Genomic DNA, 26,058 nt, shown 5'->3' with positions numbered 1-26,058 from the left:
AAGGAAACATACTTAACCTTTAACCAAGACTAAATTAAGCAGAGTTGTTTTTACACTCCCCTTTTAGAGGAAAGGAAACAAATCATAAGAAAGTACTTCACTATTAAAGATGTCTTCAAAAAGCAACTTTAAACATCCTTGTTCTGCCTGGGATCACTGTGTTGTCTGTACAATCTCCAATGTGTATGCATTTACAATTTTATAAAATTCTAAGGCACATGATCTTTTTGTGGGTCCCTGGACTCCTGGAAACAGATAAAATTTTGAGAACATGTACACTTTTCTAGAGAAAGAGATCCTTGGTTTTCTATCATCTTCTCAGAGGGGCTTATGCCCCCCCCCCCCCCCGCCAAAAGATTAAGGGCCATCCTCTATGGCAGTATAAATTTTTCATCTTTAATGAAGAAAAAATTATAAAACCCTATTTACCAAGGCAGGGAAATCTGCTAGTACATCTTAGGTTTTTAGTTAAAAGAACCAAAACAAAAACTTTATTCTCTGGTGAACACTTAGCTAGCCAGAAATTTAATTAGCTGGCCTTCCAGGGAATCAGTATTTACTTGTGTCAAGCAGCAGTCATTCTTAGCTGAGCTAGTATTTTGTCCAGAGAAAATGATAAATTTTATTTACTGTTCATTCTTTATTTCCTTGTAGTTTCAGAATTATTAACATTTTCCATAGTTTTATAGTGGTATATTTCTTATGATATGCTTAGGAGCAAGAACATTATATAAATGCTCCAAAGCCATATCAATCTCATTAATATAATTTAGAAGAGAACATTTCTACTCATTGTGTTGAAATGTATTGTGGAGTAGGGTATTTGAAAGAGGGCAATGGACAATTAGAAAGAAGGAAATTTTACTGACCTCTGAAATCTTAAAAATGTGTTGTATTTCTAATGCACTTATGCAAATGTTTAAATTCACACTTACTTTGATGTTTTTAAATTGCTTTTATTAAAATGGCTTAATAGAATATTTTAAAATAATTGATTATGGGTTCTTAGAAAGGGTACACATTCCAAGCTCAAAAACTTTAAAGTTTTTAGTGGAAGGAGTTTAAATAATTCAGAAATGCATTCTGTTTACCTCTTAATAATTAAGCAGGTTAGACGGTGTACTTTTTATAGTCATTGAGTTTTAATTTATTTATTTGTTGGTGTGTTGGTTTTTAAGAATTTATTTAAGGCATTCTGCTATTGGGAAATAAAAATGAACAGAGTAAAGCTGCACATAATAAAGGAAAGGGGTTGGGTTACTTTTAAAGAGACAAGTGACAAAAAAAGAAATTGATTGGATTTCAGGGTTAAAAGAAGTGTTTAGTACATAATCTTTCTGAACTTTTCCCCTCTGTTTGGAAGAGAAACTGAAATACCTAACAGCAACTATGACTGAGTCAAGTGAATAGTCTTTTGTTGTTGCCCTAGAGGCTGGTTCAGTGGAATTTGATTTGATCTTAGATGGCTTCATTATGGAGTTTGGCCAGGTCACTTTTATGGATTCTTGGAGACGTCCACCATAGAACTTATCAGATTCTTCGGTGCTTTAAAAACTCTGGTAATATCCTAAGCCAGAATGAATACCTTCATTCTGAGAAGCACCATCATGGGCTAGAACTGAAGTAGCCTTTTCCTTTCTTCGAGGGACTGCATCTTGTCCTCTTAACCATGTATGTACAGGTTCTTTCTGAAGTTTTTTAGGGATTATAAATTGGTTTTCATTTTTCATTTTTGATGAGATACAACCAAACTTCATACCTAAATTTTTATTTAATGAGGAAGACTTGTTTTCTATGATTATTGGTAGAGAATAGCCTTTAGCAGTTTCTATTTATTTTATTCTAAGTTATCATTGCTTGCTTTTTATTTTTACTTATTTGAAATTGTACCTATAATGGTTCTATCACTGAAATTGATGCATGTTTTATCTGTTTTCTCTTATAATAGTATGTTTACTATATAAATATACCCTCAAACTTCTCAAGTTTTCTTCATTCCACTCTGTGTATTTCTTTGAAAATTTGGTTAAAGATGTGATCGATTAAAGTTTGGCTTCCAGAAATCTAATAGATACCATTACAAGTGGTTGCTGTTTTTGCCAAATCTTAGTTTTCTTTCCTTTGTTTTTCCTTTCTTTTTTCTTTAGTCTCTTTCTTCCCTCCCTCCTCACTCCATCTTCTTTCCTTCCATCCTTACTTTTTTTTTTTTTTTTTTAAGTCTATGCAGCTTATAGAGGTAAACTTCTAGGGACAGATAGACTTTTTCAACAGGCTTACTTAACATTTCGGAAATCTAGTAATATATTATCTAATCTTTTTTCTGCAACATAGACTAGGACTTGTTTTAGTGACTTTTATGTTTATAAAAAGTAATTTGTGTTTATTGTAGAAAATTTGGAAAGAAATCACAAGAAGAAAAATATCTGCCATAATGTTACTCTCTGAGATCAGTACTAGGAATAATTTAGTGTATAGGTCCTTACATGCTTTTTCTAATGCATAAATGCTTTTTCTGATACATATATACATACATACATAAGATCTACATTTATTTACTCATATTATCAAACATTGTGCATAGTCTATATACATATATATCATACGAAAAAATTATTAAAAATTGGGGCACCTGGTGGCTCAGTCAATTAAGCATCCAACTTTGGCTCAGGTCATGATCTCCTGGTTCTCAAGCCCCGCGTCACGCTCTGCTGACAGCTCAGAGCTTGGATCCTGCTTCATATTCTGCATCTCCCTCTCTCTGTGCTCCTCCCCCACTCATGCTCTGTCTCTGATCTCTGTCTCTCTCTCTCTCTCTCTCTCTCAAAAATAAGTAAACATTAAAAAATTTAAAAGCATTGTTAAAAATTGTTACTTATTCATACCATTTTGCAACATGTTTATTTTAAGTTTATTTACTTATTTTTGAAAGAGAGTGCATGTGCACACGCACACACAGTTGGGGAGTGGCAGAGAGTGAGAATGGATGCTGGGCTCCATGTGGGGCTGGATGCAGGGCCAGAACTTATAGCCGGTGAAATCATGACCTGAGCTGAAATCAAGAGTCAGACACTTAACTGACTGAGCTACCAGTCACCCCTGCAACCTGCTTTTTAAGCTTCATGATGCTTTGTAAATTTTCACTTGCTGCATTTAATGAAAGCTTATTATTGTATCACATATTATTTATTTAACCAGTTCACTGTTGTGGAATATTTAGGCTATTTTTTGCATTTTTCAGTACAGATTAATTACTAAAGAATATTCATTACAGATAATTATCTATTATAGATTAATATTTTTTTATATATCTTAGCTTGTATATCTTTTATTGTGAATTTCCTATTCATTTGAAAAAATGAGATATTTCTTTCACTTATTTATTTACTAAGATTAACTCTATGATGTCATATACATTAAAAAAATATTTACCCTTTTTGTTGGCCTCAATTTTATTCAAGATATTTTTTGACTTTGAAAAATTTTTAATTTTAAGTAGTCAAATTCATAAATCTTTATGCTTAGGTTATAATCTACTACTGATTATGTAGCTTAAAACATCTTCTCACCTTGGAGTTCAGAAAGTTATATACATATGTTTTCTTTTTTTAATTTACATCCAAGTTAGTTAGCATATAGTGCAACAATAATTTCAAGAGTAGGTAGATTCTTTAATGCCCCTTACCCATTTAGTCTATCCGCCCCCCACAACCCCTCCAGTAACCCTCTGTTTGTTCTCCATATTTGAGTCCCTTAAGTTTTGTCCCCCTCCCTGTTTTTATATTATTTTTGTTTCCTTTCCCTTGTGTTCGTATGTTTTGTATCTTAAAGCCCTCATATGACTGAAGTCATATGATATTTGTCTTTCTCTGACTAGTTTCGCTTAGCATAATACTCTCTAGTTCCACATACATAGTTGCAAATGGCAAGATTTCATTTTTTTTTTGATTGCTGAGTAATACTCCATTGTGTGTGTGTGTGTATACATATATACATATATATCACATCTTTATCCATTCGGGTATGTTTTCTTTTTTTTTTTAATTTTTTAATGGTTTTTTTTTTTTTTTTTTTTTTTTTTGAGAGAGAGAGACATAGTGCAAGTGGGGGAGGGACAGAGAGAGAGAGGGAGACACAGAATCCAAAGCAGGCTCCCGGCTCTGAGCTGTCAGCACAGAGCCCGATGCTGGGCTCTAACCCACAGACCATGAGATCATGACCTGAGCTGAAGTCGGAGGCTTAACTGACTGAGCCACCCAGGCACCCTTATAGATATGTTTTCTTACAGCTCTTTGATTACTTATTATATTTAGATGTATCAATCTGATTTATATTTTGGTGCTTGGGAGGAGGTAGAGAAAAATCTCAACACTGTGAAAATGCTACCCCATACTAGAGTCCCTATAGTCTGTTCCACTAGTCTGTCTCTACCACTGCCTGTACCACACCATCACTTATTTCAGTCTTTGGTAAAAACTCACCTTGTTCTCTACTCATTTACTGCAGAGTCAAAACCTAACACTTGATATTTTTTCTGTTGTAACCTCCTATTTTATTTTATTTTATTTTATTTTATTTTATTTTATTTTATTATTTTATTTTATTTTATTGTTTTGTATTGTTTTGTTTTGTTTTAAAATTTGAACTAACTTTAAAGCATCAGAACTACTAAAGTTAATTTTAGTCCAATTTAGTTAAATAAAGATTTATCGAATGTTTGCTATATACCAGTCCCTGTGCTTGTTTTAGGAAGACATAAAGAATTGGAAGCCTGTGTGGTAGAGTCCTTGCGCTAGAAAAATGTATTAATCTGATGGAGGCAAACAGAGCATGTAAGTGGTCAAGATAGTGGCCTAATATTGGTAACTTCATTTTTATTCTGATTCTTTTTACTCTTTTTTTAAAAATCTATGACTTATTGACTCTAGACATTGTATAACTTTTTCCTTCTTATCTTTCTTTTAAATCCAGAAGAGATTAAGTGACAGTGATTTAACAGAGTCAGATTGACTCAGCCATATGAAATATGATGACTTTATATATAGTCTGTTACTATTTCTAATTAATGAAATGATAATTGTGTCTTCCTGTTTTCAGTTCTATAAATTTTTATTGAATATTTGGTAGGCATTATTTAAGGAGCTATAGGGAAGAAAAATGAAAGTCTGACAAATTTATAATTTAGTGGGGAAATTCATTATTTCTAAAAAATAAGAGCAATATAATAAAATAATAGTTATTGAGAGTTTTGTTTGCTGTGTGCATTGTAGAAAGCAAGGTAATATATACTAACTTGTTTACCTCTTGTAATAACCTGTAATAGTCCTCCAGATAGTTTTTTGACTCTCTCACTTCATGCACACTTTTCCTTATTGTCACCTCCTCTGAGAAGCTTTCCTGTGCAAACCTATTTAAAATATAAGCCATGTAACTCTCAATGCTGTTACCTTGTGGTTTGTACTCACAGTACTAGCTATATGACATTATAAGTTTAACAGCTTATTTGCTTATTTGTTTTCCACTGCTAGAATGAATATTGAATGGAAGACTAAACAATGGGTTGTAAATGTTTAGAGTTGCAAAACAGCAAAGTTTAATATACAAAATTCAGCTTCTTTAAGCCTAAATTTCTTTATCTGTAAATGGATATAGACCTAGTGCCTGTCTCATAGGTTGGTCAAGCTGTTCATTCTTTCATTTGGTAAATATTCATTGATCTTCGTATGTGGCAGACACTCATTGTGAAATTGGGAATACGGTGAAAAATACAGTGTCTGCCCTTGTGGCACTTCCATTCTAGTGGGGGAGACAATAGGTAAATTAAAATTACTTTTATAATATATCATGTAATGGCCAAATTAGTTTTCTCCAAATTAAATTTCCCGACCTCATTTCTACAATCTGAACATTTTTTCCCTATTCTTTGTTATCCTCTGTTTATCCATGATGAATGGTTCTGATCTCATTCCTCCTAAAAGATTCTAATTTTCAGTGCCTCTTCTAAAGTTTGGTGTTGCGGAATAACTGTTACTCATGTATCCTGACTATGACAGGGATATCACCTTCCTTTTCTCTATCCCATTTATCAGTACAGCTTAAACTCAGGTTTGTTTTAGTTTACTAGTATACTTTGTTATTTGGTTCTTTGTTTTCCCTTCATAAAATATTACTTATGCATATTAAATATCCAATCAATTAACCTTAGATCTTTCTCATTTTAATATGTTGTTGTTGTTGCATTTTTGTTTTTTTGTTTGTTTGTTTGTTTGTTTTTACTGTAGATGCACTGGCTAATAGGATTGGCTTATGTTCATGTATGCATTTCCATTAGTAAAACTGCTTTTGAGACTTTGAATGGCTGAATCTCTGTGGAGATTATTAGTTAATATGACATCAAGGTCATCATTGAAATTTCATAGCAAATTTGGAGGCATAGCTTTCCGAGGACGTAAAATATCAAGTTCAATTTTTAATAGGAGAGTTGTTTCTAGTTAATTTTTTTTTATATTCAAACTCACTAAATTGGCTTTAAAGGCACCTCAACATCCTGCCTGCTTGACTGCTCCCAGTCTCAGCTTTGATTCTATACTATCATATACATTTGGATGGAAAGCAATGTAAAAGTGACTCATCCATTTGTTTGACATCCCTGACTCCAAATCTGAGTAGGACCCTATAATCATAGCTTTCTTGCTGAGACAGGAAACATAAAGCCATGTTCTAATGTCAGTGCATTAGGTACTGTGCACCAGTTCGAGCTATATTGGACATGTTAGCCTCTGGTCCCTTTTTTCTTCCATCCATTTACTTTTCATTCTCTGGATTATCTTCCCTTATGCAAATCTCTTTTACCTCATTCATTGTTTTGGGGATAGCGCCTGTGTTTTATCTTTGAATTTTTCCTAACTCATCAGTACTTACCAACATATTGTACACAGCAGATCTTTGCAAAATCTCTGATAATGAAGAATAACAAATACATGGGATAAAAACTATTTGGTATTAGTTTTTTTATTTATAAAAACATAAGTGTAAAAACCTTTAATTGTGTAAATTAAGAAATCCTAATAATACTGTAATAAATACCCTGGTCTACACCTAAGCCCTGTATACACAGTGATTTAAATTGTGTATTCGTGCCACACTTTACTATGTACTTGTACTGCATATACACAAATGAATGTGTTAGCCTTTATTTTTCTTTTGAAAACTGTAGATATTAGTTGCCATACACAAACTCAGCTATATACTTCTCATGACTGGTCATAAATATGCTATGGAAATGTAAATTGTTTCCTTGAAGATTTTTAATTTTAAGTATTTTCTTTTTACAGTCACACAAAAAGAAGTATTAAGAATTGCCCTTTGAGACTCTGAAGGCTGGAGGTAATGTCCAGTGATATTTTCTTGAATGGGTTTTATCTTCTTGAAAAGTTTCGTAATATTTAAGGTCTTGTGTTTACTGTATCAGGTCTTTCCTTTATTGCCCCTTAACACATTAAATATCTTTTTCTATGTCTACCTAAAAATAAACTAAAATTATAAGTCAAAAAAGAAGAACCCTTGTGTTATCTCAGAATGTCTCAGCCTAATTGGGTGTTGCTATACGTCTTCCCTCTCTGTGAGAATGTATGATGGCCCTTCCCTGGTTTTGAAATCAGTTGGGAACTCTTCTGATTTTTTACCTTGCCCTTTTCTTAAATAGATTGGCTCAAACCCAAGAAGTCAGCACCCATTCCTCCTCAGGAAGAGCTTTACAACTAACTATAAGTGATAAAATGCATTTGTTGCGGGCAACAAAACTGTACGGGAAACCATGCAGATGAGATTTAGTGGCTACTCATAGCGAGAAGTCCAGAATTTCAGGCAAGAAGTTTACAATAGACTTGCGTTGCTGCATTGTGTGTAAAGAGCTCATAGGGATTGAAGAAGGTTTCTGAGACAAGAGGGGGCTGTAATTACTTTGCTTCTTACATGCATGGTTAGATCTTCCAGCGAGAATAACATGGTAGGGTAATTTATTATAGAAGAGTAAATCACGGATTACATTGGAGGGGGATGGGGCGCTGCAATCCAACCATCAGTTTTGTGAATACATACACTTAAGCATGTGTGATAGCTTGTTTTTAATTTCTTTACACCAGTGCACACCTCAAACATTCCGTTTAGCAGTGGGATATGCAAATTGTTCCAAATGCAGCAGCAGTACTTTCACCTGAATGTCAAAACTGTCAGAGAGCTTTAAATCAAATCTTTATAACATTTTTAAAAACCAGCCAGCCCCAAGATTGAGGCACCAAACTCACTGCAAAGACTTGATTCCCATACTTTCAAAATGCTCCAGTATGTCAACAGGGTAATGTCAAAGTTCTAATTCACCTGCTTTCTAATTTTAACCTTTTAAGGATTTTATTTTATTTGGCTTAATTACGATATTTTCTACAAATTAATGATAAATGCCTTGATTAATAAAACCAAATGTCAGAGAAAATGACAACTTGATGAAAAATTAATACTCGGCAATATTTTAAGTTACAGAAATATGAAACATGTACTCTTAAACCTCGTACTTCATCAGCCCTTTTTGAAGGTGGGTAGCAGCAGTATTCTTGCACATAAGTTTCTACAGCCACATGTGTAGATGCATTTTGGCAATATAATTGTCAGCTGTTGTTTTTACTAGTAGCTGTTATAGATAGAAATATATTCTTAATTTTCAATCTCTCATTTTCCTCATAATATTATTTATTTTTATTTCACAAAATCAAGGTAAACTATTTTAGGTTAGTTACAGAGGTGAAGCTACCATATTAAGCATCCAAACAGCAATGTGTGTGTGTGTGTGTGTGTGTGTGTGTGTGTGTGTGTGTGTGTGTATTTTAAGAGATCTCATGGTATAAGATGTAGTCATTGGTGATTGGATATCTGTTAGACTATTAATTTATTTGGTTATGAACATTTCAGCTGTAATATTTAGAAGTTATTCAGTAAGAATATTATATACAAAGGGAGAGCACCTCTGTTTCAAAGGGAAATAGATTTTAATATAGGGATTTACTTTTTTTCAATATTTTTTTCCTGAGGTTTCATTAAAAGACCTGAATACCAATAAAGAGTTTTAATTTGCCTTTTTTCCTATAAATTGTCGGTTAGATTAAAAAAAAAACAAAACTAAAGAACAAGAAATATGACTGTTTTTCTTCTTTTACTGGAGATCATGGAGCTAAAAGATTTTTAAAGATTCTGTGTATTTTTCCATCTTCACAAACGTCAGGATGACTTTTGGATATGAATACTTAAATATTCGATTAAATGTTATGCAGAAATGGTACTACACAGGAATTATAGTCTGTGTTGGTTTTTTATTCATGTTTCACAGATGAAGCTGCCAGCCAAATGAGGGAAGGCACAATGACCTCTTCTGTGTTGTGCTTTTGTTTGGTTTGGTTGTTCAGGGATAAAAAAAAACCCCACATAATACACTGTCAGTGAAATGGACACACTTTGACCATCTGTTCACATAACGACATGATGGTCATACCTATCAACAGAAATTTCTGCCAAGTAATGTTAAAATCACTTTTTGGGGATAATATGTTGGGAATTTCTACATAGGTGTTTCAGGCCTGTTGCTTTGCAAAGGAAGATAAATAGACATAAATGTTGGTCAGCATCTTTTCCTAAGGGAAAACATTCTTGCATGGCGATTTCTAGTACTGTTTAAAATTGGAGATGGATTGTGCTGAATCTTCCTCTAGCTGGATATAGGTTTTATTGTTTTTGTGTATTGCCTGGTTCCAGACATCCAGTCTGTACTGGCAAAGCTGCTTGATGAGTAGAGGCCACCAACATCGCTGCCCTGACTGCTTACATACCTGCCATGAATAAAAGATTTGTCAGCTAGTTAATCACTACATTGTAACTGTCTCTGTTCCTTCTTAGCAGATCACTGCCCAGAGAAGTTTAAGTTCCCCTGTAACACAAAGCTTCTATTATGTGTCTATACCTGCATTTATTTGTATACCAAACATTTATTCTTTTTTTTGCAAATACTGATAAATAAGACATGTCACACTTTGTTGACAATTCTTAAATTACATGTTAAACAACATACTTTTCCCCCTTACTATATTCATCTGCCTTTCACCAATTTACTTCCATGTATGTACCAATTAACTTTTATTCATTAGTAATGGGATTTGGTCAAGGAAATACTAACAGCTACCTCACAATTCACAGTTTTATAAGTTTCTCATTGAGATTCTAATTATTTGGGGTGAGTACTATAAGAGAATGTCATCCTTTCCCCAAAAATGTTTATGAACAAAGGAGATAGACTAAAACCCAAAATAATCTTAAAAGGCTCTTGCTTGATGTTGCATTGTTTCTAGAAATGAGAACAATTGACCTAATGTTATACAGTTAGAATCTTTAATTTCAGGGAGTTGGAGTTGATAATTTAAACTTGATGCTGGTGTTAACACATACAATGATCATCTAATGTTCTTTGAAGAATTTTATGGAATATTAAATCTGTTAGACTGTCTCTTATCCTACAGAAAAAAAAAAAAACCCTGAAAATAAATACATTTCCTAATGGAGTTAATATACATAAATTTCCAGTTTCAGTATTTATAATTTGACCATATCTTCTCTCTAAATGACTTTTAGCCCCTTTGGAAATTGTGTTCTCTCCTTTAAGTTTACACTGCTTTATTCTGCAAGCTCAAGTAATTGAGACCTTACTGGTTTGAAAAGATTAAGGCAGCTTCCAGAGTAGCCTACTATATAACGTAAGTACCAGTTCCTCTGAATAGGATTCATTTACCTTCATTTCCCTTGCAAGCTTGTATTTATTAATGAATAAAATACACTCATGAAACACACTGCTAAATAGATCAGTCAAAAGATACCAAGAAAAACCGTGAACATTGTCCAAGATATGTAGGGGATTTGTGTTTCTTGCCTAAATGATGATTTCATTCTTCCTCCCTATCTACCATCCCCCCTAATATCCAGGTCTCTCTTTGTATCCTTTAGTGATGACAAGATGTTTTTTATTCCTCTAATGAAGTGGGAAGCAGATTAACATGCTTTCTTCTTGGGAATTAGATTACTTATTGTAGTACTGCTCAACATATCTTTGTAATACTCCCCAACCCCTACCCACAACTAATTAGTGACTTTCAGAATTAGGGAAAATCTTGGTTGTGTGGTGGCTCTATATTTACCAGTGATCAAGGAAGTGTTACTAATACACTTGTCAGTATTAAAAAAGAATTAAGTAAATAAAGGGCCAGATGGCCATGCCCAGGACCTATCAAGAACCCAGTATGTGTGGGCTGGTCCAACGGAATGACAGAAGCACATTACCAGGCTAAGTGGAATCAGAGTTAGGCTTTCACTTATAAGAAAAAGGACGTTTTTCAAATGTGTTTTCTTATGATATAGTGATTTGCATGTTTAGACCTCATTGTAGTAGTAACATTTGACAGTATATACTTCCCTGTACATCAAGAGCCAGGAATGTTTATATACATCAGAAAAGACTCTGGGAATAGGATATAGTGGCATCAAAGTAAAGCAATTACCATGTAAGCACTTTTGCTGGTCCAGAGAAGAATCCTGCTTTGTTCTCTCATGCAAACCTATGTGTTTACTATTATAACTTACTTATTACATTTTTATTTTAATTGAATATTTATTTCCTCCAATAGACTGTATGGCTTATGATATAAGGAACCTGGTTATGTGGTGGTTTTTATAGTGTATGACCAGATGAGGATCAAATAAATATTTTCTTAGTGTTTTGTTATAATAAGAGCATTATAATAGTGGTTATAATAAGATTAATTTAAGCTGAAGAAATTGAGAAAATAAATTCCCTTCCTTTCCTATGAGTTAATTGTCTTTACATGTATGCGTATATAAACATCTTGTTTCCTACTGTAATTTCCATATTTTTCATTTTCCATTTATTTTATTTTATCTTGTAACTATGTACCATTGGAAGCTGTTTTAAATCTTTTTGGTTTCTGGGACAGATAGATGGATCAGTGAATTGCTGGGTAGGTAAATTGACCAAATAGAATGTACATGCTTTTAGATTTCTCTCCCCATTGCCACACAAATAATGGAGAGAAGGTTTGCTAACCATAGGCCTCCCATCTTCCTTCTCTCCATGCCTTCTTTCCTACCTCCAGCAAATATTTATTGAATGTCTGCTCTGTGCCAGGAACATCCCAGGTGTTAGATATAATTGCCAAACAATAGAGACATAGTCCTTATTCCTGTGAGGCTTACCGTCTAATAGGAAAATATAATAAACACATAAATAAACATTACAAACATAGATATGTAATTAAATGACTTATTTTGCTGGACTTCTCAATTCTGGTGTGGGTTAGGGAATTTATAGTGGAGAAATTATCTTCAATGACTGTCCTTATTAATAATAGTAGATCACTTCTAGATTTAAAAAAATGCACAGGCACCTGGGTGGCTTAGTTGGTTAAGCGTCCAACTTCGGCTCGGGTCATGATCTCATGGTTCATGGGTTCAAGCCCCACATCTGGCTCCGTGCTGATAACTCAGAGCCTGGCATCTGCTTTAGGTTCTGTGTCCCACTCTGTACCCTTCGCCTGCTCATGCTCTCTCTCCCTCTCTCTCAAAAATAAATACACATTTAAAAATTTTTTTTTAAAAATGCAGGTTGTTCAAATTGTTTCAGATTATGTTTTATGGGATGGGTGGCCTTGGAATGAAAATAGATGAAGCAATATTTGCTTTAAAACATAAATAAAACGGTTTTGTAAACCAGGCTTAATATATATGATGTAGGTGTTTTCAAATCTCAGGTTGAAAAATCATGGAAATTTCTAGTATTTTTTAAATTACAAAATATTATTTCTTATAAAGATTGTTTATTAATAGTCCAGAGTTTACCTGTTAATTGGGTTATAGTAATGGTGATAAAATAGTAGCTGATCGAAATGTATATTTTTCCTTACTCTCTTTGGACATGTGTGTGGAATATTTTTGTCTTCTGATCAGATTGTTCATTATGCTTGCTTTGGATGTGTGTACTGTTTGGCCTTCAAGCCTTGCATGCCCATTCAAAGGCATTCCAAGTCATTATGCTGGACTTCAGCCTTGTTCAGTAAAAAGGCCATTTCCTCCATCAGCTGTCCACTTGGACATACATCCTTTTTACTCTCAAAAAGATTTTATATGCATTCAGAGTATATTAGATGGATTTGTCAAATTACTCACAGATAATCAGTTTTTTAAAGTTATAATTTGAGCTATGACCTCTCAAACTGTGAATTATAAGGTTTGACCCTTTGGTTCACTGTTTGACACAGCAGCCATTAATTATAGTTTTTAAAGGACATTTTATTTCAGTTAGAATTTGTGTTATGAAAACAGTTTAAGTATTTTTTCTTTAACTTTCAGGAATAAATGCTGACATGTAAATGTATGTGTGTGTGTTTACATATATATTTATTTATAAATAAATTATTTATAAATAAAATATTTATAAATTATTTATTATTTACATATATATTTATATAATATATAATAATATATATTTATATATTTAATTTATAATATAAATGTATATTTATATTTGAATATGCTATAATATATTGCATAAGCATGCTATAATCAAGTGTATTTATGCATATTTCTACAAGTATATCAAGTCTGTTATACATACCCATAAAGATTTTTCTATAATAATCTGTGAGTTAACACAAAGATCAGACTTATTTTATATAACTCTGGTATCAGGAGGAGACTGACTTTTTATTTATGTATGTTTATCACGGTGATGGAGACCTTTTTATTATTTGAATCTAGGCTTTTTTCTTTTCCTTAAGCAAGGGTACAGAAGTGGGTACCTACCTATGAGTGGCCAGTGTCTGACAGTAACTTGAAAGTCCTCTAGATGGTTCAAAGTAGCTTGATGGGGAAGAATATAAACTAGTTAGGTGGTTTTAACAGATGTGCATAGCTCAGAGTACTGAGATTTTCTGAAAAGGACATAGCAGAAAGGTCTGTTTAGCTAAGTGTAGAGAGACATCCAGATGAATGGATCTTTTTCTGATTAAGTATATAGCTTAGAATGTATTCTTTTTCTTTTAGACCCATGAGTTTGTGATTTTTAAGGAAATGTTTACCTCTTTTTTTTCTGAAAGCAGAAGTAAAGGCAGTATATACCAACTAAATGTAGAATTTTTAAGAGGTAAAAAATTTATGAAACTAATTCAAAGCAAATTTTTATTTCACTAAGTACATTTGATCATTTTCAGATTTCTCAGGGATATGAATATCAGCTTTTCTCCCCACTAGCTTCGATTAATATATAAACAAACAATCTTTTAGATGGACACATTTTAGGAATTTTATTTTCCCATAGCAAATCATTCATTTTTTGAACTCAGTTTAAGGGCTTATAAACACATTATGGGAGTTATGAAATTTGAAAATAGTTTTTAGAGATCAGTAGACTGAGAAAATTTCAGTTTAATTTTCAAGCTTTATACTGACCTCACCGTTGTTTGATAAAGATTCACTTTTTCCTATTCTTCATATTACTTAAAAGCTAGTGCAGGATGACATTAAAAATTATTTTTAATTAGGTCCCAGTCCAGTTTTTGAGCCCCTAACTTCTAAAGTTCTCTCCTGCTTTTCCCACCTTGCCTCACCTTCTTTCCCTAAGCACATAACTCTTCCTGCCCACACTGCACTGTTTGCTGTCTTAACACGCTATGTCCTGTCATGTTTTATGCCTTTGTTCTTACAGTTCAGTCAGCCTGCTGTGGCCTTTCATGTGGCCCACAAAATGCTGTCTTTACCCTCTAATACAGAATCAACACATACTTTTCTCAGTGTTTCCTTCACATTTGCTCACATAAGTATAACACTTCTAACACTGTCTCATAGTTAGTTTTTAGTGATGCCTGTCTCCTTTCTCAGATGATAAGCTTCTTGAGGGAAGGGAATATGCCTTCTTCATTTTTGTGTTTATCTCAGACCAGGTATTCAATAAATTTTTCTTGAATTGATTTGTCTATCAAGGGAATCAGAGAAACTATATTATCAGTTGTACTCAGAATTTATCTACAACAAAAACATAGCAAAAAGGGATCCTTTAAAAAATATGTGTACTAAGTTTCCTTTGTGTCACTGCATGATTTCCTTTAGGTCTGAGTACTTGTTTTGGTGTTTATTTCTATAGCTCAGTAAGGAAATAAATGTTGTGTTCTATATGCTGGTATGCTTACAGGCATAAAGTTAAGTCCAACTTTAAGACAAAAAACATTTATTAGGAAAAAAAAAAAAAGAGGAACAAACCAGTGACTTGTCAAGGCAGTTTCAGATCTTCACATGTGAAATAACATGAAGTCTTAAGAGCGTTTAATGCTCTATGATTTTATAGTAACCATTATTGATGATTGTACTTAGTTTGAAACAGCTTTGTATATGTATAGACTTACCCAGGATCTGAAATTTAGGCAATATTAGCCTCTCAAATGGATCTGTTTGGAAAGCATTATAAAATAATAGCTCCCTGCCCAAAGAAAGATGCTGCTGTGTTAAGGCTGCACTCATTTAATGGTGTCTCAGCTGAAACAGGTGCCTTACTTGCTTTGTTCTCTAGAAGCAGCTTTATAGATTTAAGCACTGAGTATACAGTACACAGTGGCACTATTAACAAATCAGAATGAGGCCAAGGGAAAACTCATCTAGGATCCACACACCTAAATGCAGTTAGTAAACAGAGACACTAACTCTCATTAAGCATAATTAAACCTAATATTGACTGTAAACTGTTACTTACCTTAAACTTCTCTGTAGAGAGTGTGGAAAGGGATTAACCTAGCAGATTGGGACATTAATTACTACCTCTTTCACATTAAAGTTACCACCAAGAAGGGCTATATTCATAAATAAAACATAGAAGGGATTGAGAGACTGAAAATATGTAAATTTACTTTATAAAAAGGAAAGAAAAGCCTAAATTAAAAAAAAAATAAGTGAGCTGTGAGCGATGCCAGCCCCAGCAAAATGGAACTCTGGCTAATTACTACAAAAAAATAGGCTGAAATAATCACAGAAATGTGTCCTTGCCTTCTGACTGACAGAATCTGCTTCACAGGAGACTCCAGTTCAGCTGAGTCCTCTCTTTTTCATGCGTAGCTTCCTCCACTGCTGAATCTAATGTAGGGTTTGAGGAGTCGATGAAGGGACTTGGGAGAAATAGAATTTCTTTCCTACCCACCCCCCCAGTCATTTATAGCCCTTTACTTATGAAATTGATTATAATGATTATATAAATGTTGTTTGATTTGTCAGCAAGAAGGCATAGTGCTGTTTTTTGTTCAGTCAAAATGGTCTGGTAACTGGTCTCCTGCTACTATTTAATAATCTCCTTCTTGGGTGCAATCTAAAGAGTATGTTGTGAAGGATATAAAAATGTCAGCTAAATTTAAGATCGACTGTTAAGTTTTTATATTATGCTGCTGCCCCAAGAGGGGAGGCCAGGATCTGGGAGATAAGAATTTAAAGAGAAAAGCAAAGTAATGACAATACAAACTTATCTACCAGCCTCAGAATTGTCTTCAAAATCTGTCAGCCTGTCTTTGCTTGCTGTGAACGTATTCTGTTTTCAAATACCTGTTTCCTATGTCCTTTCCAATAAGGAACCATACTCTGTACTCATTTCTGGACTTTCTTATTACTTCACCAGGGTGCATTTCTAATTCATGGAACTGAATCTGACCTAAAACCTTTCTTATTGCTGTAGAATTAAACCATAGTTTAGGTTTAACATATTAGGCTCCTAGTTAGGTCTTAGTGCTATCATGCTAAATTTTATCTTTCAGGAGCTCATGAGCACCAGAGCAATATAGTAGTTGTGCATGTGGAAAAGGGAGCCTAGAGCATGTATTAAGCCTGGAGCATGTATTCATTTTTTTTTTTTTTAGAGGATGTGAGGTTTAATTTTAGAATAAAACCCTTAATTTTTTTCCCCTGAATTTAAAGCTAGTTTCACAGCTCACGAGATGAACTAATGAAACAGAAATAATTAATGGACGAAACTCTATCCTTCATTTCCCCCATTGAACAAAAATTCACAAACTGGTTGGATGACAGAGGATGAACAAAAACAGTGAGAGTAAGAGTACTTCTATCCTCTGTTCTTGTAACAATCGTGACATTACGAAATAACCATAACAATGGCACTCTTATTAATCAGACATATTTATACAGAATTAGTGTTGGCTTCTGCTCTATATTACCTTTAGTTTTACATGAACTTTTATTATCTGTGCATATCAAAAGAGACATGGTGAATGAACAAAGAAGCCCTGTTATGAGACAAGTATTATTTGACATTTTGGGAAGCTCTTATTATAGGGTTTCCTCCTAAGTGAGAACAACGGGAAGGTTGTCATTAGTTGCACTATTACAGACATTCTGGATTGTTAAAAACAGAAATGGAGCCCACTTTTTTCCTTGAAGAAGATTCATCAATTAGAACAATTCCAATGATCCAAGACTTCTGTGACTTTCCCCCCACACCCAGTCTTTCTCATTTCATCATGTGAAACAGTGAGCCTATAGACATCTCTTAAGATCATTGTTTTCTCTTTGTTTACAGAGCTAGTTAGCTGTATGGTTCTCTTATTTTTTTTTAAGATGCATAATCATGTTAGATTTCTGGAAAATCTCTGATTAAACCAAAATGCAGAAGTCTTGCAAGGTCTATAGCCCTACTGCAAACCGGATGCCTTTTATTTTCCATCCTAATAGAGAGAAGCTCTGAGTATGTTCTTTTGAGGCCTTCTTTCCTGGCTTATGACAGGTCTGACTGGGAATTATGGTGAAAAAAGCATGATTATGAGTAATATTAAATCTCCTCTTAAAATCATTGGGCCTGGACTTTTATATTGACCAGTGGTCATGTTTTTGTTTTTTTTTTTTTTTTTTTTTTTGTTTTTTCTACAGCTTTGGATAAAATTTGAAGTCCAAAGAATAAAAATAACACTGTTGAAAAGAGAATGGGTGAGTCACTACAGTTGCAATGCATCAGCTGCCTGAATAAGAACAGTGATTCTCAAAGTGGAGGAAGTAGAGGTGGAATCACCACCTGTGGGGTCTTTTCAAATGAACCTCCCTCAGGTTGACAATTATTGGTGTAGACAATTGTCTAAGAGCCAAGATACTAGAAATTGATAATTTAGCTGCTTGCTATCATTCCTTTGAAGTTTAAATAGAGAGAACAGAATAAAGATTTTATTATTGCAGTATTTCCCTGTACCCTCTGTTATATCTTCCTATCTTATGTTAACAGACACTGAGTTTGGGGGCTCAGTGAAAAAAAACAACAAACCCCCTAATAACATATAAATGTTAAGGAAGACAAAGGGGCTGCTAATTTTGGGGTTTAAACACCTGTAAAAGCAACAGGTGCCTGGGTGGCTCAGTCAGTCAAGCATCTGACTCATGGTTCATGAGTTCAAGCCCTGCATTGGGCTCTGTGCTGATAGCACGGAGCCTGCTTGGGATTCTCTCTCTCCCTCTATGTGTGTGTGTGTCTCTCTCTCACTCTCAAAAAAATATAAACATTAAAGAAAATGAACACTTGTAAAAGAACGCCAAGTTTTCTGAATGAGACACACACACACACACACACACACACACACACACACACACAATCATTAAACTCTTTTTAATCACCCATCTATCCTGCACAGCAATAAGAAAGGACAAAACTGTTTTGTACCATAAAACACTTAAACTGAATCCTTTTGAAAAAGGATTTGTTTTTAATTTCTAATTATTTCTATTATACAGTTTAAATAGGATGCTAGAAGGATAGGCAAAGTGATTTAATTTGTGGCTATTCTACTACCTCTAAGCAGGAGGATACTTAAAACCTATTTAAAACGGGAGAGATCATCCTTGTGTGGAATCAGGATATTCCTTGGCTGTGAATTCTAGGATGAAATGTTTTCTCATTATGGGGACATTCACCAAACCCTTTATTTGACAGGATCACTCTGTCAAAGGTGATAAAAATCACCTTTCTTGATTTTTATAAGGCACTTATTGCCTAATCAGCACTGAAAGTGGTTCAAAGCAGTATATACTTTCACATTTCTTAAATCCCACACCAGATTATGAAGTGTGGGAGCAAGGAATGTATTATTTATAACTTCGTATCCTCGTTAGTGCTTTGGATTTTGCAGGTATGTAGTGCATTTTTAGGTGATTCTTGTTTTTAATGTGGACAAGCTGAGGTCAGTGAAGAGAGTCACCAAATTGAAAGGTAATTCAGTGAACTTTTTTTTATATCAGAATATGATTCATCCTAATTTTCAACTACATAAAATTTTCAAGGAAATAAGTTCACCTGTGACTCCCAAATCACTAGTTTCCCCTAGTAGCCAATTATGTATATCCCACCTATGACCTCATCTAAAGCTAGTATACTCTGGGTTTGTACTATGTCTTTAGTAACAAATCCATCCTTTCATTCACTTAAAAACATTTATTAATGCTAACTATTTGTGAAGCATACAGATGAAAATATAGGGTGGCTGCTCTCAAGAGACCTGTGGGCTGCAGAGGTCTCAAATACAGTAGAATTCTGTAAGTATTAATAACTTAAGAGGGGCCTAAAAAAGTTACTATGGGAACATAGTAGGAGATCAAGGAAGAATTCATAAAGATAATACTTGAATGGAGGTTTGAAAGGTGAATAGTAGTTTGATACATGAAGGTGAGGGGGGGACTGGCCGTATTGGGGAATGTTCTGGAAAAACGTAACAGTATGCAAGGAAGCCCAAAGGAATGGGAAAGCCTGACTGATTCATCTGTGTCTTAGTGTGGAAGTAAGAAGTAAGGCTAGATGGGTAATGTTGGTCAGATTAAAAAAGGCCATAAATCCTACACTAAGGAGATTGGATATCCTATCACTGTTGGTAAGTCAATGGAAGATGAATGTTAAGATGATATATTCAAGAGTGTGGAGATATAATCTATACCACATAATAATCAAATAGATATGGAAGGTGGGGGAGCAGTCATGAATGAGTCAGTTTCCTGGCTTTGTGAGTTTTAGTGTCATTTATAAAAAGATAGAAAATGCTATTAGCTACTATCTTCTCTCTTTTCCCAAATACACTCATTTCTCCAGAGATGTTTATCCTGTCTGTTTTCATTTCCTCACCAATACATTAGTCAATTCACCTTGTCTGTTTCAGACACCTCTATCACTTCAACAAACTAACTCTTATTAAGATCTCATTGGACATTTGACCTTGTGGAAGTAGTCACACTTCCTTCTTTTTGAAATGCTTTGCACCCTCATTTTCCATGGCCTCATACTCTTGATATTTTCCCTATGCCCTTTATTATTCCCTGATACCTCATTTGCAGTCTTAGTCTCCATATCCAGCTATTGAATGTTGGTAATTGTCAATGTTAGATTCAAAGCATTTCTGTTGATGCCCAGCATTTGGGGCATCTTTGTAGCCACAACACATTGAGATGTTTTTGGAGAATGTACCATAATGCTTTTAAAGTTCTTTTGGGAGGACCACATTTCAAAGATTCTGGTTAAATACATATTCTTTTATTCTTTATTACTAAGTAATGTGTAACATTCAACACATGCCCATAGGGGAACTCATATGGTAACTTTGGTTGTAATTGTATATCTTATAAAATCTTACTGATGCTTATGTTTTAACCTTGGGCAGTTGTTAATCCTCATTGAATCTTAGTGTCTTTCTTTTTTAATGTTTATTTATTTATTTTAAGGGAGAGCAAGCAAGTGAGCACTGGAAGTGCAGAGAGAGGGAGAGACAGAGAATCCCAAGCAGGTTACACGCTGTCAGCACAGAGCCGGATGTGGGACTCAAAGCCACGAACCCATGAGATCACAACCTGAGATGAAACCAAGAGTTGGGTGCTTAAACCACTGAACCACCCAGGTGCCCCAGAATCTTAGTTTCTTAATCAGTAGTATATGGGGAGCCATCCCAGCTCTTTAAGATTTCATGATGCTGTGGTTTGCTATTTTACAATCTGAAGAGGTTAGTAAAGTCTAAAGGATATTCAGATGACACTGAATTCCATAATCAAAGTTTATATAAAAACGTTTGTCTTTTCCACATCTACATTTCACACATTGCTTCCTTTATTTAAGGTAATTCCATGCTTATGGAAATACATATTCTTAATTCCATGTTTGCTTAAAAATATTTTAGACAGTTTTGCCATGAAATTTTATCAAAAACTTTTTGACAATCTGAATAGATTATGTATTCTGGTTTCTATACTTGCAGATATTCATTGATATTCATTTAATACCACAAGAAGTCCAGGTGTGAAGTGTTCAATTAACTCCTGGGGGTAAGCTTTGTAGGTATCTTACACTTTTGTACATATTTCCCTTGTTTGTGTTCGGTTACCCACATTGCTTTTAAACCTGTTTTTTGTGATTGGTTGACATTGCCAGTGTACCTTCAGTACTCTGTGAAAATGGCCACTTTAAGTACATATTAAGTTAGATATTCACAGCACAGTTTTATTTTTGGTTGGTGCCCATTTGATGCTAATGATTGATCTAGATCTAGCTTATTAATTAATTTTAAAATGGCCTTTGTATTTGTCATTATTTTGAAACTAGAATCTACTAATTTATGTGCTCTAAATATGTTTGAGGTGTGGGAATCAACTTAATGTTTTCCTACTCTGTGTGTGTGTGTGTGTGTGTGTGTGTGTGTGTGTGTGTACCTACATATTTTTGTTATCAATTTAGTAAAACTAATCTTTAAATTTTCCTACTTATTGGTAGCTAATTTATTACGTTGCCATACAAAAAACCAAAGAACTGAAACAACAACAAGAGAAAACACACTTCATATTGGTGTTGCTGTTCCTTGCAAATGTGGCCTCATTTTCCTTACTTAGGTTCCTTACGCAATATCTAATGGAGGTTTTTTTTCTCCGATTGGATAGTTTTTACTAAACACTTGCAATGTGTAATCTACCTGGATTATCCCCTCCGGCCTTCCACTATGTGGCCTAATTTTACTCATCTGAGCAATCTTTCCATTTAAAAAATAAATGGTCTTTCTCTCATATTTCTTTGTTCATTTTATCATTTAAACATATAGTGTGATAGTCTGTATTTCCACTTTTCTCTTCCTTTGTGCTCACGTTTTTAGTCCTTGACATTTTATTGTATAAAAAAGTAAATGTTTGAACAACCTTTGTGATTTTCTGTTTTAAAAACACTCCTTTTGGGGAGTCTAGCTGGCTCATCTAGTGGAGCCTGCAACTCTTTATCTTGGGGTTATGAGTTCAAGCCCCACGTTGGACAATTTATTACAAATAAATAAATAAATACACTCCTTTAAGGTTTGCTTGTCTATCTCTAATTAATTGTCTATTAGTGTTCTTCAGAGGAAATGAGAGATCATTTCCTATTAGGTTCTGGAAGGAAAATAGCTGAATAATTAAGAGTATTTATGACTTTTAGTTTTGGGTCTCCTTAAATTATGGTTACACATAGTTTGGTTCCAAGCTAACCAGAAATGGGAGAGTTTGTGAAAAAAAAATAAGTGTAAGATTACCATCTCTGGGTTATTTATAAATTCAGACTGTTTCTCTTGATATCTTCAAAATGTCTATTATTTCAAACTTAAAATCTATTGAATAAAGACTTGATTCTGTTCTAAATGAGAAAAATTCCCCAACTCAAGTGAAAATGTAAATGTTATACTCCAATAGGAAGCTACCAGCTGATACCATCTTCATTTAAAATTTTTTATATATTATACTAGTCCCTGATTCTGTGGGTAAGGATGGCAGATGAAGCATTATGAGCTGTTTATCACTGTCACACAAAGTCAGTCACAGGAAGTAAGAAATATTTGGACTCTAAAAAATATTACAATATAAATTCTTTAGACTAGAAACCATGATTTCTCTATGGATCTTTTCTGTGGAAGATCCTCCAAGGAGTAAATACTCAGTCAACATAAATTGATGGTGAAAATACCTGAAGTTTAGCTTTGAAAGGGAGCTTTTAAAATAAGTAATCTTGGTTAGCTTTAGGGAAAATCTCTCTCCTGAAATGCTATGGATTGAAAAGCACAGATATTAGTGTGGAGGCACTCAAATAGAGAAGAGTCCAATTTTAGTACATTGTGTGGGGAGTGACATGCGTGGAAGTCCATTAATAGAAATGCATGTTGTGTTCTTTTCATATTATTTTGCTAATGAATTTAGTATCAGATTGATGGGTGCTTGGAACAGAAGACAATTTGCAGAAGTAGTTAGAGCAGCTGTATATATCCCAGCTAAAGGCCTGCAAAGTGATCTCCATTGGACGTCAAGCTCTAGATAGAAGAGGATACTTGCAAACACTTGCTTCTCATCAAGTATGAATTGAACTAGCAACCTTTTTGTCTGTGGATTCATATTTCTTTACAGAGAGTGACATCACCTCAGGAGTAGCATTCAGAAATGTGTGGTTGCTACAATGACCTGGAAGCACTATTGTATTTTAGTGGGTAGGGCAAAGAGATGGCTTTAAGTTCTATGGTATGTGAACTGATTACTTAGGAAGGAGACTTGGCCAGCTCTCAAAGCCAGTAGCATTCCTGTAGAGAAATGCTATTTGGGCAATCAGGTATCTTTTATAGCAGTAGTTTTTAGACATTTTCATAGTAGCTATCTGAAAGAAATACAATTAAATCATAACCTAGTACACACAGATATTATATATATTATATATATATATATATATAATTGAAACAAAAAATTTCACAAGACAGTATTTATTTACCCTTCCTATGCTTGATGCCTACAAATATTTTACATTCTATCCTATGCTATTTTTTCCTTTTCTTTGAAAGTCTACAACCCACTACCTTAATTTCAAGACCACTAATGGTCCACCCTACAAATTGAAAAACGGTGTTGCAGAGATCTACATTTCCTGGTAAGAGCAGGATAAAGACAAAATAACTGAAGTGTTGCTCTATTGTGACTTGGTTTCCTTTTATCCTAAGCAGAGCTCAAAATTTCCATGTGTGACTATGATCCAAATTTCGTTTTAGGAGAGGCTAGACCTGTGTGCCAACCATCCAGGTATAAAGCCTGATAGCCTCCTTTGTCCTCTGTTGTCATGACAGTGAGGGAAGAAAAACTGAGAGCACTCTTTCATTTCCCTCACAGCATTTGGATCCAAAGACTCAAAGTGGCCTCTGTGGTGCATATTAGGAACTCTGTGGCATTACATTACAGTGAACAAGATTCAGTGAGATGAGTGTGAAACACTCTGCTCTTCCTGTCAAAGTGGGTCATCCCTAAGCTGTGGGATGGTGACTTGCCATATTGGGCCTCCTTGCCCTTGCATGTTGCTGATTGAAGAAAATGTGAAGCCAAGTAGCCTGCATGTTTTGGTGTGGTGCCCAATTTATCATGGTTGTATAAAGTTAACCAAATTCTTGGCTTCTTAGAAGATTGTCAGAATATTGGCTTTTCAGAGTACTTTTAAGGGACATAGTTACTAATGGCAAGCCTTAATTTTCTTCATGTCCTTCACCTGGAGTGCTTGTACCAATTAAATCTAGTCCACAGTTCTCAGCTGAGGGAGGGAAAGGTTAATTGGAAAAAAAAAAAGCTTTTGTAGTGATTTTAATATGTCTTCCTAGCAGAGGATGATTATTTGGCTATCCAAGATAGCCTACCCTGCTCTCTTAAGTCATCAGGAACTGGGCAGAACAGCATTTAGTCACACAGAGGTAAGTTGAGCATGGGCAGTTTTCTGTTGTCATCCTTCTGGTTCACGTGCTATTCTCATGAGCATTTGTTCACCAGCTTGACTGAAAAAGCCAGGATTTAGCTTCATCCTTGATTTTGTTGTGTTGATCCAGTGACAATTACAGAATGGCTTGAGTAATGAATTGGAGATTTATATTTGTAGGATCTGGGTGAACCCTATGAACAGAGCTCAGGAATTTGTTTCTTGTTTCTTTTGGTCCTCAAAAGAGGACATGGATAGATATTCTGACTTTTAGTTAAGAGTGTCCATGTAGGTAGAAGGAGGCACAGCTATCCTGTCGCTGGTTTTGCCATTTAGGGACTTGCCCAGGAGTCTCTGGAGCTGGAGTTGTCAGAATTCATTCACAGTCATGGGATGGCTCATCCTATTGTACTAGTTAGGCTGGGCTGGTGAGTGGCTGAACGCTTGACCTCTAACTTCCAGGTGACCATAGTGGCAGTAGTACTGGACCCACCTGCTCCGGTGGGATAGTTGTGGGGTATGAAGCACAGTCCAAAATTCCCACTTATCTGCTATGGTAAAAGTGGTTTCCGGGGCGCCTGGGTGGCGCAGTGGGTTAAGCGTCCGACTTCAGCCAGGTCACGATCTCGCGGTCCGGGAGTTCGAGCCCCGCGTCGGGCTCTGGGCTGATGGCTCAGAGCCTGGAGCCTGTTTCCGATTCTGTGTCTCCCTCTCTCTCTGCCCCTCCCCCGTTCATGCTCTGTCTCTCTCTGTCCCAAAAATAAATAAACGTTGAAAAAAAAAAAATAATTAAAAAAAAAAAAGTGGTTTCCTTTGGAATGACTCTTAGCCTTTCTATAGTAAAGGAGCTTTGTCTGCAGCAATGGCAGCTGCAGGTGAAAGCACATTTTTCCCCCTTGTTCCCTAGTATTAGTCAAAGCAGGGTAGGATCTACCCAGCTTGACAAGATGTTGTTCCAGCCAGGACCCAGTATCTCTTCGTCTGGTATTTCTCCCAGGCTTCTAATAAATAGTATTTGCTGTTGAATGCACTTGAGGTGCCACAAATCCTTCACTTTAGAAGAGACTTGCAACTATTCGGCTTTCACTTTTTCTCAGCGTTTTTTTTTTTTAATGTTTATTTTTGAGAGACAGAGCATGAGAGAACACGTGGGTGCGCACATGAGCAGGGGAGGGCCGAGAGAGAGAGAGAGAGAGAGAGAGAGAGAGAGAGAGAGAGAGAGA

The 26,058-nt window shown here is 34.8% G+C and overlaps 1 protein-coding gene across 14 annotated transcripts in view; it reads left to right on the top strand.

The window, feature by feature from the left end:
• The window catches only part of ZBTB20 (zinc finger and BTB domain containing 20), a 774,657-nt gene that overhangs the window by 142,687 nt on the left and 605,912 nt on the right, over positions 1–26,058 (top strand). For 11 of the 14 annotated variants that reach the window (XM_040484983.1, XM_040485001.1, XM_040484982.1 and 8 more), the window contains one exon: positions 7,332–7,383. The gene's annotated coding sequence lies outside the window, so the exon portion shown is untranslated. Of the gene's footprint in view, positions 1–7,331; positions 7,384–18,015; positions 18,073–21,362; positions 21,439–26,058 lie in introns of all 14 variants that reach the window. The other 3 variants (XM_040484988.1, XM_040484991.1, XM_040484989.1) reach the window with 2 other exon arrangements.

Source organism: Herpailurus yagouaroundi, unplaced genomic scaffold (assembly GCF_014898765.1).
Source record: "Herpailurus yagouaroundi ecotype Mexico unplaced genomic scaffold, PumYag 162, whole genome shotgun sequence".
In the NCBI taxonomy this organism is placed as follows: domain Eukaryota; kingdom Metazoa; phylum Chordata; class Mammalia; order Carnivora; family Felidae; genus Herpailurus; species Herpailurus yagouaroundi.
This window is presented reverse-complemented; position numbering and strand designations above follow the sequence as displayed.